The following is a 10,909-nucleotide window of genomic DNA, read 5'->3' as shown; positions in this document are numbered from 1 at the left end:
CTCTCTGGGCGGGGAGTTGTCCCCTGCCCCCGGAGCAGCTGTTCCCTGCTGGTCCTTCTCCTTTCCCCGTTACTGCTTCAAAACCAAACAACAAGGAAGCCCTCCCTCTGTCCACGCTGCCTTTTCTGGTCTAGCCCAACTCCGCTTTATTCTGACCTCAGAGAGCTAGAGAATCCCTTTAGGAAAGCCATTTGCCTCCATTTTGGGGACATGCTCAGGCGCCTTTGCTCAGCGATCAGCTCTCCCTCCAGGAAGCGGAGGGTCTCCATGAAAACTCCCTCAAGCGTCCTTGTGAGGCCGTCTTGGCTTGTCTTCCGCTGGAGATCAGGTCGACAGAAGCCATTGGTGGCACTGTGGATGGAATTGGGGCATCCAAGACCACAGAGGGGCTGAGGGTCAGTCCATGCAGAGAGGGGAGCCCTCCAAGACTTTCCAAGGACATCGCTTCAGCCCATCAACGTGGAAAAGGTCTTCCCCTGATGTGGCCCCCCTTCGCTGCCTTTGTCCAAAGGGACAGCCCTTGGCCACTGCCCAAAGGGTCAGAGATACCACATCCACATTTGCTATAACCAACACACCCTACACATGGCCTCAGCCTGTTCGTGCTCTGTGACTTCTTTGCTCCAGTTAAAGTACTGAATTACACTCGGCTCTAATGTCCCCTTTTCCAATTATCTCTAAAACATTTCAAGCCAGGGAGAAAATGAGAATCATCTTGACATCTAATAAATTATCAAGACCGAAATCTCTCAAAACACAATGGAGAAATCCTGGATTTATCCAGTGTCGGATTTTAGGAAGGCTGACTTGGCTACATTTTAATTTACTCTCCCTTCCTCTTCCAGACACTCTTGGAGAGCAGCAGATCAAATACAGCACAGACCTCTAGACTTAATTACAACCTGCCCTTCAAATATAGCTGTCAAGCAGGAGGGAAGAAGAAGAAAAAACAAGGATGGAAACTCTTGGAATCAGCATAAGATCAACCATTGCTTGTTTAGGACATGAGACTAAAAGTACCCGGGAAACACTTCTTCCATAAGATGGATCTGTAGCATACTCGAAGGAAGCCAGGAGTGGAAATTGGGAGGGAATATTCCAGGGGTGGTGAACAGTCAAGGAAAATATCTGGAATTAGGAGATGGAGTATCCTGTGGGAAGAATGGGAAGAAGAGCCAGATGGTCAGTATCACCAGATTACAGAGCTCCAGCCACCCAGCAAACTGGCAAAAATGACAAAATATGGATATATGTATAATTCTTTTTGGAAGGACTGTGGGGAGACCATCACATACATACCAATACATGGCTGATGGAACTATGAACTGATCCATTCAATTTGGAAATAAAATTTGGAATTGTGCCAATAAAATTACAAATATCCACAGCCTCTGCCCCAAGACCCCACTACTAAGCACTAATAAACACTACCCAAAGCCCCAAGGAGATCAAAGAAAAAAAGAAGGTCCCTCGTACAGCCTCCTCTGTAGTACAGAGGTAGCAAGTCAGGAAACAAAGTAGAAACCCAATACTTTGGGAAAGGCTAAAGAGATCATAGGTAAGTGGAATAGAGGATAGAGTGCCAGGACTGGAGTGAGAAAAAGCAATGTCTCTGAGATAAAATCCAGCATTAGATAATAGCTGTATGACTAGGAGACCCATTTGCCTCAGTTTCTTCATCTGTAAAATGAGCGGGAGAAGGAAATGGCAAACCACTCTACTATCTTTGAAAACCTCAAAGATATCTACTGTCTTTTTTTAGATATCTACTACACTCTACTATCAAGAAAACCTCAAATGGGGTCACAGAGTCAGGCACAACTGAGAAATGACAATGAAATCATGGCATATGATTATAATGGTATATCACCATGTTCTAAGAAACAATGACCATAAACTTAGAGAAACATGGGGAGACTTAAAAGAACTGATATAGAGTGAAATGGATATCCCATATTCAATGATTACAATAATATATATAGAAAGAATGCCAAAATAAACTGAATGCTCTGTATCTATAATTACCAAGCAAGGCGCCAGGGAAGAGGTGAGACAGTGCACCTGCCTCCCTCCATTGAAGAGGTGAAGGATAACAGGCTTAAAGAATTGTTCAGTCTGGTCAATCTTTTGGTTGAATGTTCTATTTTTTTTTTCATTTTTTAGTATTTGTGCCTAGGGATGTCTAAATAGATGAGAAAAGAGGGAAATTTATCATAAATGAATTTAATCTAAAAATAAAAGACATCAGTTAAAAGGAGGATAGACAAAGTTAGTGTCAGGGTTTGAAACATAATTTGTGTAATTATAACTCACTTGAACAGAACATGGTAAGAGAATAACTTGCAAAAGAGAGAGAAAGAAAGAGAGAGAGAAAGAAAGAGAGAAAGCGAGAGAGAAAGAAAGAGAGAAAGCGAGAGAGAAAGAAAGAGAGAAAGCGAGAGAAAGCGAGAGAGAGAGAGAAAGCGAGAGAGAGAGAGAGAGAGAGAGAGAGAGAGAGAGAGAGAGAGAGAGAGAGAGAGAGAGAGAGAGAGGGAGAGAGAGAAAGCGAGCGAGGGAGAGAGAGAAAGCGAGCGAGGGAGAGAGAGAAAGCGAGCGAGGGAGAGAGAGAAAGCGAGCGAGGGAGAGAGAGAAAGCGAGCGAGGGAGAGAAAGAAAGAAAGAAAGAAAGAAAGAAAGAAAGAAAGAAAGAAAGAAAGAAAGAAAGAAAGAAAGAAAGAAAGAAAGAAAGAAAGAAAGAAAGAAAGAAAGAAAGAAAGAAAGAAAGAAAGAAAGAAAGAAAGAAAGAAAGAAAGAAAGAAAGAAAGAAAGAAAGAGGGAGGGAGGGAGGGAGGGAGGGAGGGAGGGAGGGAGGGAGGGAGGGAGGGAGGGAGGGAGGGAGGGAGGGAGGGAGGGAGGAAGGAAGGAAGGAAGGAAGGAAGGAAGGAAGGAAGGAAGGAAGGAAGGAAGGAAGGAAGGAAGGAAGGAAGGAAGGAAGGAAATAATATCTCTTGCTCTAAAAAAAAATACCTTATAGTATGCCAGATTTGGAGTACTTTTAAATGTTAAGTTTTCAATCCTAACATATTTGGCTAAATTTGAAATTCTTCCTACTTTTCTTATGTGGACAAAATACAGGATTACAAACTACAAAGAAGAAATGCACTACTGAGTTTCCACACTAAGCCAAAGGACATTCCATCTCTTTGCTTCCCATATATATTCATGTCCTTGACTCAGTTACACTTCCTAAACATACAGATTTTTATCTAACTTTCCATTGCTATTTTGTTCCTTTCTGCCAAATATCAAGGCTATATTTGAAAGTGACTTTTATTGCATTGTAAAAGGATGCTAATTACTTGCTTTTAGTACAATGTAATTTTTCTTGTCTCATTGTGAGCTCATGAGGTGCCACTGGCATCTGGTCAGGCTCTGCCAGCAGAGCCCAAGCTCTAGACTGTCCTGGTCCATGGGTCAGACTGGCTAAGGTTTTTAAGACTGCCTACCAGAAGAGTTACCAACATTGGGGAGGGTTGTGTGGAGGAGGCCATGGCAAATCCTTTCAATTATCCCCTAATGCCATGTTGTCAAACCTATGGCATTCATGCCTGGAGTGGGCTGCTCCCCACACCCTCTCCACCACGCATGAGGACATTTCTCCCATCACCTGCCCCTCTGCCAACAGCCCATGGAAGTACTTCCTCCCTCCCCTGTCTGGGGTAAGTGGAGCAGCTCACATGCAGAGTGAGGGTTGCAGCTTGGGCACTCAGCCTCTAAAAGTTTTGCCATCACTGCCCTAATGCAAAGGGAGTTAAAATCTCTATCAGTGGGAAGGGACTCTGCCTCCTATTTTGTGACTCCTTGAAGAAATGTTTCTTCATTCCCTGAGACTCTTCTTTTAAGAGAATCATGTGCCAATTGCTGCCATCTGAACTGTGCTTCAAGATCTACAACATTATTTACATGCATTGCCTCCTTTAAGATATGCACCACCTATACAGAGTAAACCTACAGGTATTTTTTCTTCTAGTTTACATGAGAAAACAGTCTCATGAAGGTCAAGGGACTTGCCCAGAGTCTCTCAGCTAATAAAAGTAAAAGGTAGCAACAGCCCCAGGTCTTCATGGCTTCTAGTCTACCTCATTATTTCATGGCCCCCCTCAGAATCTCAGAAAACATTGCTATGGTACCATTTTGATGTGTGGAGGACATGTTTCTAGTGTCATCTCTCATACATATGGACCATGATGCATAATCTGTGATAGCAGGAAACTAGCCCCAAAAGGATAGCCCCGTGTTCTCAAAGGGACCTCAGGTCCTTTCTACAGTTATGAGAATATATTTGGAAGTGTAGATCACAGGAGCACCACCAACAGCATCAAATATGGCCCAAGGTCCATCCTTAAAAGAAGCTCAGGGCTATCAGGTTCACATTATAATGTCTTTAATCCTTATTTTACTAAGTGAAAACACCCCATTTTGAAGAAATTAGCTCTTCTTTGGGGAAGCTTTTTGTTTATGCCCATTAAGTGTGTCTCAGATGCAAAGGAAATTGGAGAAACAGGCCCCATATTTTTTTTCCTTAGGACTACTGAACACCCCCACAGCTCGCTCAGGGACAAAGAAAATATATTTTCTGCTTTGCAATATGCATGCATGTTAATATAAATGTTGTTCATTATGTGTGAATGGAAGGGTGATTCATTAAGAAGATTGCATCCTGCTACAAGGTTGCGTCCTGCTGCTGCAGGGGGTGCTTTATTGAATACATCTCTGCCATTTTTGAGCTTCCTGAGATCTCAAAAGAGGATTAAATCTAAAGAATGGGAAGACAAGAGTAGGTCTGGAGGAGGGTTCAGCTACCGGCACATCATGGGAAATTTAATTGCTCTTTGATTTTTAAAGGTTTGGCAAAACATGGTTCAACTTTCTCTAGAAAATTTTGGGAGGAAAAGATTCGTTTCATGTAAGTAATTATTTAGTTGGTTTTACTTTTAATTTCTGGATTTTTTTAAATTCTGGAACATTTGTACTTGAAGATGGCATTAATTCTCAAAATCCACAGATATCTGATCTTTCTTATCCTGCTTCCCTAAAGAAGAGACACTTTTGGAGTGGGGGAAGAACTGAAGGAAACCATATTCTAATATTTGAAATACTTATCCCTCAGTTTCCCCATCCGTTAAGACAAGAATGATCACTGCATTCCTCAGATGATAAGTATATTGTAAAGATAAATGCAATCAACAATGGGAAAATTTGGGGAAAATATTTAAAGGCACAAAACAAATGTTCAGCCCAGAAACCCACTTTATTACCCAGAATGTTTGGAGAATAGAGTGTTCCTCCTTGTTGCTACCATATAAAACTAACTGTTTTTCTAAGACTATTCGGCAACAATAAATAGCACAACACAAAGGTGAGCACAATCCAAAACTTTTTGGATGACTCAGAAGACACTGAAACATCTGGAAACAGCTGAGGGTTATGATGAACTTCATTTATTGTACTGTAAGTCACTAGTATATCCCCAAAAAAATCAAGATTTCTTATTGGTAGAAAGCCAGATTCACTTCATTTTGAGTGATATTATTGTCCCCCCCCCTCTGGTTTTTAACTTCTTTCTCCATTTTTCCATCTGTAAAATGGGTCTGATTTTTATCATCCATCTCTCTTGAGAAGTCCTTGAGAATAAATGTTTTTAAAATATTGCTAAATAATAGATCATTGCATTTAAAGCCCATTCATCTCCAGAGAAAGGATTGTTATCTTTAAAAAAAAACACACTTTTCTAGCAATAGGGATATTAAGATTTTCATATCTCCTGTACTCTGTGATTTCGTTTCTGTAGGGTCCCCTGTCTCTGATGGTCTGGCCCTTCCAGAGATGATATTTTTGAGCTTCTGGTGCTTAGAGAATCACTTCTCAGAGGCCAAACTGGTGAGGAACTTCTGAGCCTCAGAGAGGTCCATGGGAAAAAAATAAGTGCACAGTCCATCTCAGATCCCATTCTCAAAGCCTCTATAGGCAAAGGTCTCCCCTGAGAGCCTGGACTCACATCTATACCCCAAGAAGAATATAGAAATAGAAGTAAATGGGGCACAGTAGATGGGGCTCAAAGGTGAATCCCTAAGGTTTCAGAAGATCTGGGAAGAACTTACGCTGTATCAATTCTGTTCCTACCCCCATCTACTGCAACACCTTTATGTTCTGGCTTCTCTATACTCTGGTCTCCTTATAAGCCAGCCCCCTTGTACCAGCCTCCTTGCTGTTCTCACCTGACACTCCATGTGTGAACTCTGCCTGACTCAGAGCTCACTCCTTGCCTGGATAACCGTGAGTAAATCCTTTCCCTTCCCTGGCCATCAGTTTCCCCATCTAGCAAATGAAGGCCTTGGTCTAGATGGTCTGTAGTGGTAGCCACCATGTCCAGTCCACAGTGAATGAGAATTGCCAACGAAAACATTCCTGACCAATGGGCATACACCTCAGCTTGGGGCCCTCAAGGCAGCCCATTTCTCTGTGGGCCAGTTTCCATTGTTAAAATGTGGCTTATCAAGAGACTCCCCCAATCACACTGAAGAATCAAAGGAAGTAAGTTTGTTTGAGTGGTTGTAAGCTACTTCCATCTGAAGGTCATGATCTTATTTATTGGATCCATTTGAGCAAGGGGATGGAGTGACCCACTGCTCATTTGAGCTTCAGCCATCAGCCAACCCCTCTGCTTCTGGGTGGGGTGGGGAGAGCAGCCACAGTCCTCAGGGCCAGGCTTAGTGAGGTCCCTGATTAGAGTACAGCCTCCTTGAAGGCAGAAACCCAGGCTTTTTCTATCAACCATTGCCCTTCACACAGAGGCATGTGGAACCAGTACTCCAGGGGGTTGTAGAGGAATTAGCAAGTTGTGTTTATAGACTTTTTTGCTACAGAAATGTGCTGCTGTCCAAATGAAATAAGGCTGAAACTCTGCTACTTTTTATGATTTTAATTAAAGTGGATTCACACTGTGCCATCTTTTTTTTTTTTGCATGGCAATGCTTATCAGGACAATGAGAGAACAAAAGTCATCTGACTGCTCCTTATGGGACAGTATTCCTCTTGGGCACATGATTACTAGAGAAGAGGAGGCTTCTTAAACCAAGACATGCAGGACTAGAGTTCTAGATCAGTTCCCTGTCAACTACTGCCAGCAATATTTGGATGCTAGAATTGGACCTCAGATCAGAACTGTCTACACAACCCCAGGATAGCAATTTGGTAATGATTTCCATAGACCCAGAATCATCGCTGAAGGTTCTCTCTCCATTGGTAAATGCCACAATGCATCTGGGCCATTCCATGATACATTGATATATTGAGAACTAAAAGCTCATTTGTCAATTGGTCGCATTTAAGAACTTATGGGTGGATGTGCCTAGGAGGAACGATGGCCAAGCTACTGTACTGACTCAATATACAAATCTGAGATCACATAAATAGAGTTTAACCTCAGTAAGAATGATTCTGCTCCCACCTAAAACTTGGGAACATTTGAGGTTGGCTCATGCCCAGTTCTCCACAAGGAGCCTTCTTTTCCCTTGGAAGCACTGGGCTAATAGTCAATTAAATACAAAACATGTTTATTTAATGTCACAAAAGGGACAGAAAGGGGCTTGTCTTGGAGCTCCAGAAGCCAAGGTATTGTTATGGCCTTCCTTCTCTGAACAGATCTCACCCCCAACTCCCAACAGCCTGGGAGAGCCAACAGGTGAAAGCCCAATTGATGAAGGAGGTGGAGAACTTAGTGAAATACAGAGGCTCAGCCCCTTCCCAAAGATCCACCATCCTCACCTACCCTTGATCTCATGGATTTTCTCCCATTTCCCAACCACTGCTATAATCTCCTGGCCCCAGGTATCTGACCTCTCAGTGGGTTCTCACGGCTCTCAGCCTGGCCCAAGACTTCTTCAGCATATTCTGGCTGCCCAGTCACAAATCTCCTCTTCCTCTTCTTACACAAGAGCTAGCCCTTCCCTACATCCTACCGGTGCTACAGAAAGGACCTGCTCAAGTTGTCAGGGCCATTTCTAGAGACTTGCCCTCATGACTGTGTGCTGTGGGTTTTTAAATTAATAATCAATAACTAAATATTATGTTTTATAAAATTTTATTAATAATAACTAAAACAAAAGAACTACCTGACCTCAGTCCAGTTGCAGGTTCAAAAGAGAGTGAGGGAGGAGTTACAACCACTTAAATACAATCACACAAAATGTGGGGGCGCAGGAAAATGGAATTTTGGGAAATTCTAAGGGACTTCTGGGGGATGAAGTCCAAAGCCTCAAAATCTCCATTTATAAATATCCCCCCTGTGAAGAGTTTTGCAGGAGCTCTTTTCTTTCCGGCTTACTGATTCATAGAAAAACCCTGGTAGGAACATTTCTTTGTTTCTCTACCTTTAATACAATATTCTTTATAACATAAATATATATAAATATAAAATATCATCCATTCAGAAACTACTAGTTATGTAAAATTATTTCTGAACATCCCTTAAAATTACAATTAAATTCTTAGCTTATTAAATTCTCTAAAGGTTGTATATAATTTAATCAGCTTTGTTGAAATCCAAACATCATCATCTATGTGACAATTAACAAAGGCAACATGTGATCTTCAATGGATCTAGTGACAAGGGTTTGGGCGAGATATTCTTGGGGCTTTTACAGTGTTATTTTGTTCTTCAGCAGAGATAAAGGTACAAATTAAAGATCAATATAGGCAAAACAGTAGCTTAAAATGACTCAGTATAACAGAAAGATATTGATTAAATTAAAACAGATAAACTTAAAAATTTTTAAACCTTAAAGCAATCAGTAAATACAATAATATAAACCAATGAGGAGGTGTAGACAGGCTGTGCAGCCAAAATCCTGACCTTGCCTGACTTCCCTGCCCTCCACTGTTTCCAGGCTTGTCCTACCTTGGGCAAATAGGAGGAGGATAGACCAGCCCTTCCTTACCAAAGCAGCCTGGGAGGAGGCTGCTTAGATACCAGGTGGCTCCAGGTCTATATTTTGCACAGAAGCAGCATCTAAAGCCATGATCACATAACTATGAACTACACCTTCCTGAGGGTTCCATGCTCTCAAATTCACTCAACCAAAATTCCTCTTTATTTCCTCGGTAGAACCAAATGCTACTGGAGATCAGGAAGAAAACAAGGAGAAGAACCTAATTCATCCTCAAATAAGAAGATTGGATTGTCCCTTGACCTTTCAGATTTACTAACCCAAATTAGTCTCCAATTAGTCTTGTTTTAGGCTGTTTCATAAAGGGCTTTGATACACATCAGGCACTACTAGGAAAGATCCCAGCATCGTGACAGCATGGAAAGGAGGCTACCCTGGCAGCAAGAGTTCTCCAACCCCAAATCTGACCACTCCTGGGGCTCCTGATGAAGTACCAGGCTCTGGGGGATGGAGGGAGGGATAATAACTGCCAATGAGTCTGAGCCCAGCTCTCTCACCTGGAGAATAACAATAATTCTTGTGCTGCCTTCTTCACAGTGCTACTTAGACAAATGCTGAAGCACTATGTAAAGGTGAGTTATTGGTGCTGTTAACATTTCTACTCATCTTGGTACAGGAGGCAGAGGAGAACCAGAATGCACAGTGGACAGAGGTCAGACTTCAGGGTCATGAAGATCTGGTTTCAAGTCCTACCCACCAAGACTAATCAATAAGCACCAATATGTGCCAGACAACATGATGGATGCTGGGGAAACAAAGACAAAGAAGGAGAAGATTCTCTGGTCAATAACTACGCCTCTCTGACCTTCAGCACCTCTTTATGACCAATTAAATAGATTGCTTGGGAAATAGATTGGGAAAGTGGAAAAGGAGGAGGACGGGAGTCAGAAAGCTAGACTTTTAATTCAGTCTATCCTGCTGAATTCCTGTATGACCCTGGGCAAGTCACCTTCCTTTTCTAATGCACAGAATCTCTAAGAGCCCTTCTAGTCACTCAACTTATGACTTCTAAATCTGCAATAGGCTGACATTGTTAGTGATCTTGCCAATGAACCAAGGGAACCCTGCCTGGTGGAGACCTCCTCACCCTTCCCTGGGACCAGCAACAGACCCTGATCTGCAATGGAGCTACTTCTTTCATCTCTGTACACAAATCCCCTCGATTGTCCCTCCCCATCATCTGGCAGTGAGATGAGAAGATTCAGTTGTGACTTTGCTGTCTCGTCCAGGAGGAAGGCCTGATCATCCTTACTCACGCGACAAAAGCTTGACTTTATTTGCTCCCCTACACTGTTCCCTGATACCTGTGTTTTAATGGGGTGCCTCTGCCTGCCTTCCCCTTCAGAGTGCTGGCCTCAGGAGCCCCTCCAAAGCCTATTGGGCCCTGTGGACACGTGGGATATGGAGGGGGCCCCGGGGAGGCATCTGTCCTTTGGGCCCAACAAACTGTAGAGACTTCTTTCCTGGGGGAGTATTGGAGCCTCCATCTGCAGCCTCCAAAGTGCTTTGAATCTCAAAATTAAGGACAGATGAATACGCGAATGGAGGAATATAGATATAGATGTATATACATGTATGAGTGTGTGTGTGTATATGTAGCATTTTATCTGCAAGTTAAACATGTACCTAGTGATACTGAGCCAGCATCTCTCGGCGTGAGCCTGAGCAATCACGCTTCTGCCTTCTGCCTCCATGGATCCCGAGTTCATTGAGCCAATCAGCTGCTTTAGGAAGCCATTTCTCTTATGTTGTGGCCAGTGCAGAGACAGAGCTGGCTGCTCTCTAATCTAATCTGGTCTAGTCTAATCTCTAATCAGCTCATCTAAAAAGCTCCTTCTACCTGCACTGAACAGATTCAAACAAAAACCTAAAGGCCTTTTTTTCTTTCCTTCCTTTTCCTCATTTTTCCTCCTTTCTTTTTTT

This window comes from Monodelphis domestica, chromosome 5, assembly GCF_027887165.1.
Source record: "Monodelphis domestica isolate mMonDom1 chromosome 5, mMonDom1.pri, whole genome shotgun sequence".
Taxonomy (NCBI): domain Eukaryota; kingdom Metazoa; phylum Chordata; class Mammalia; order Didelphimorphia; family Didelphidae; genus Monodelphis; species Monodelphis domestica.
Note: the sequence above shows the minus strand (reverse complement) of the source record.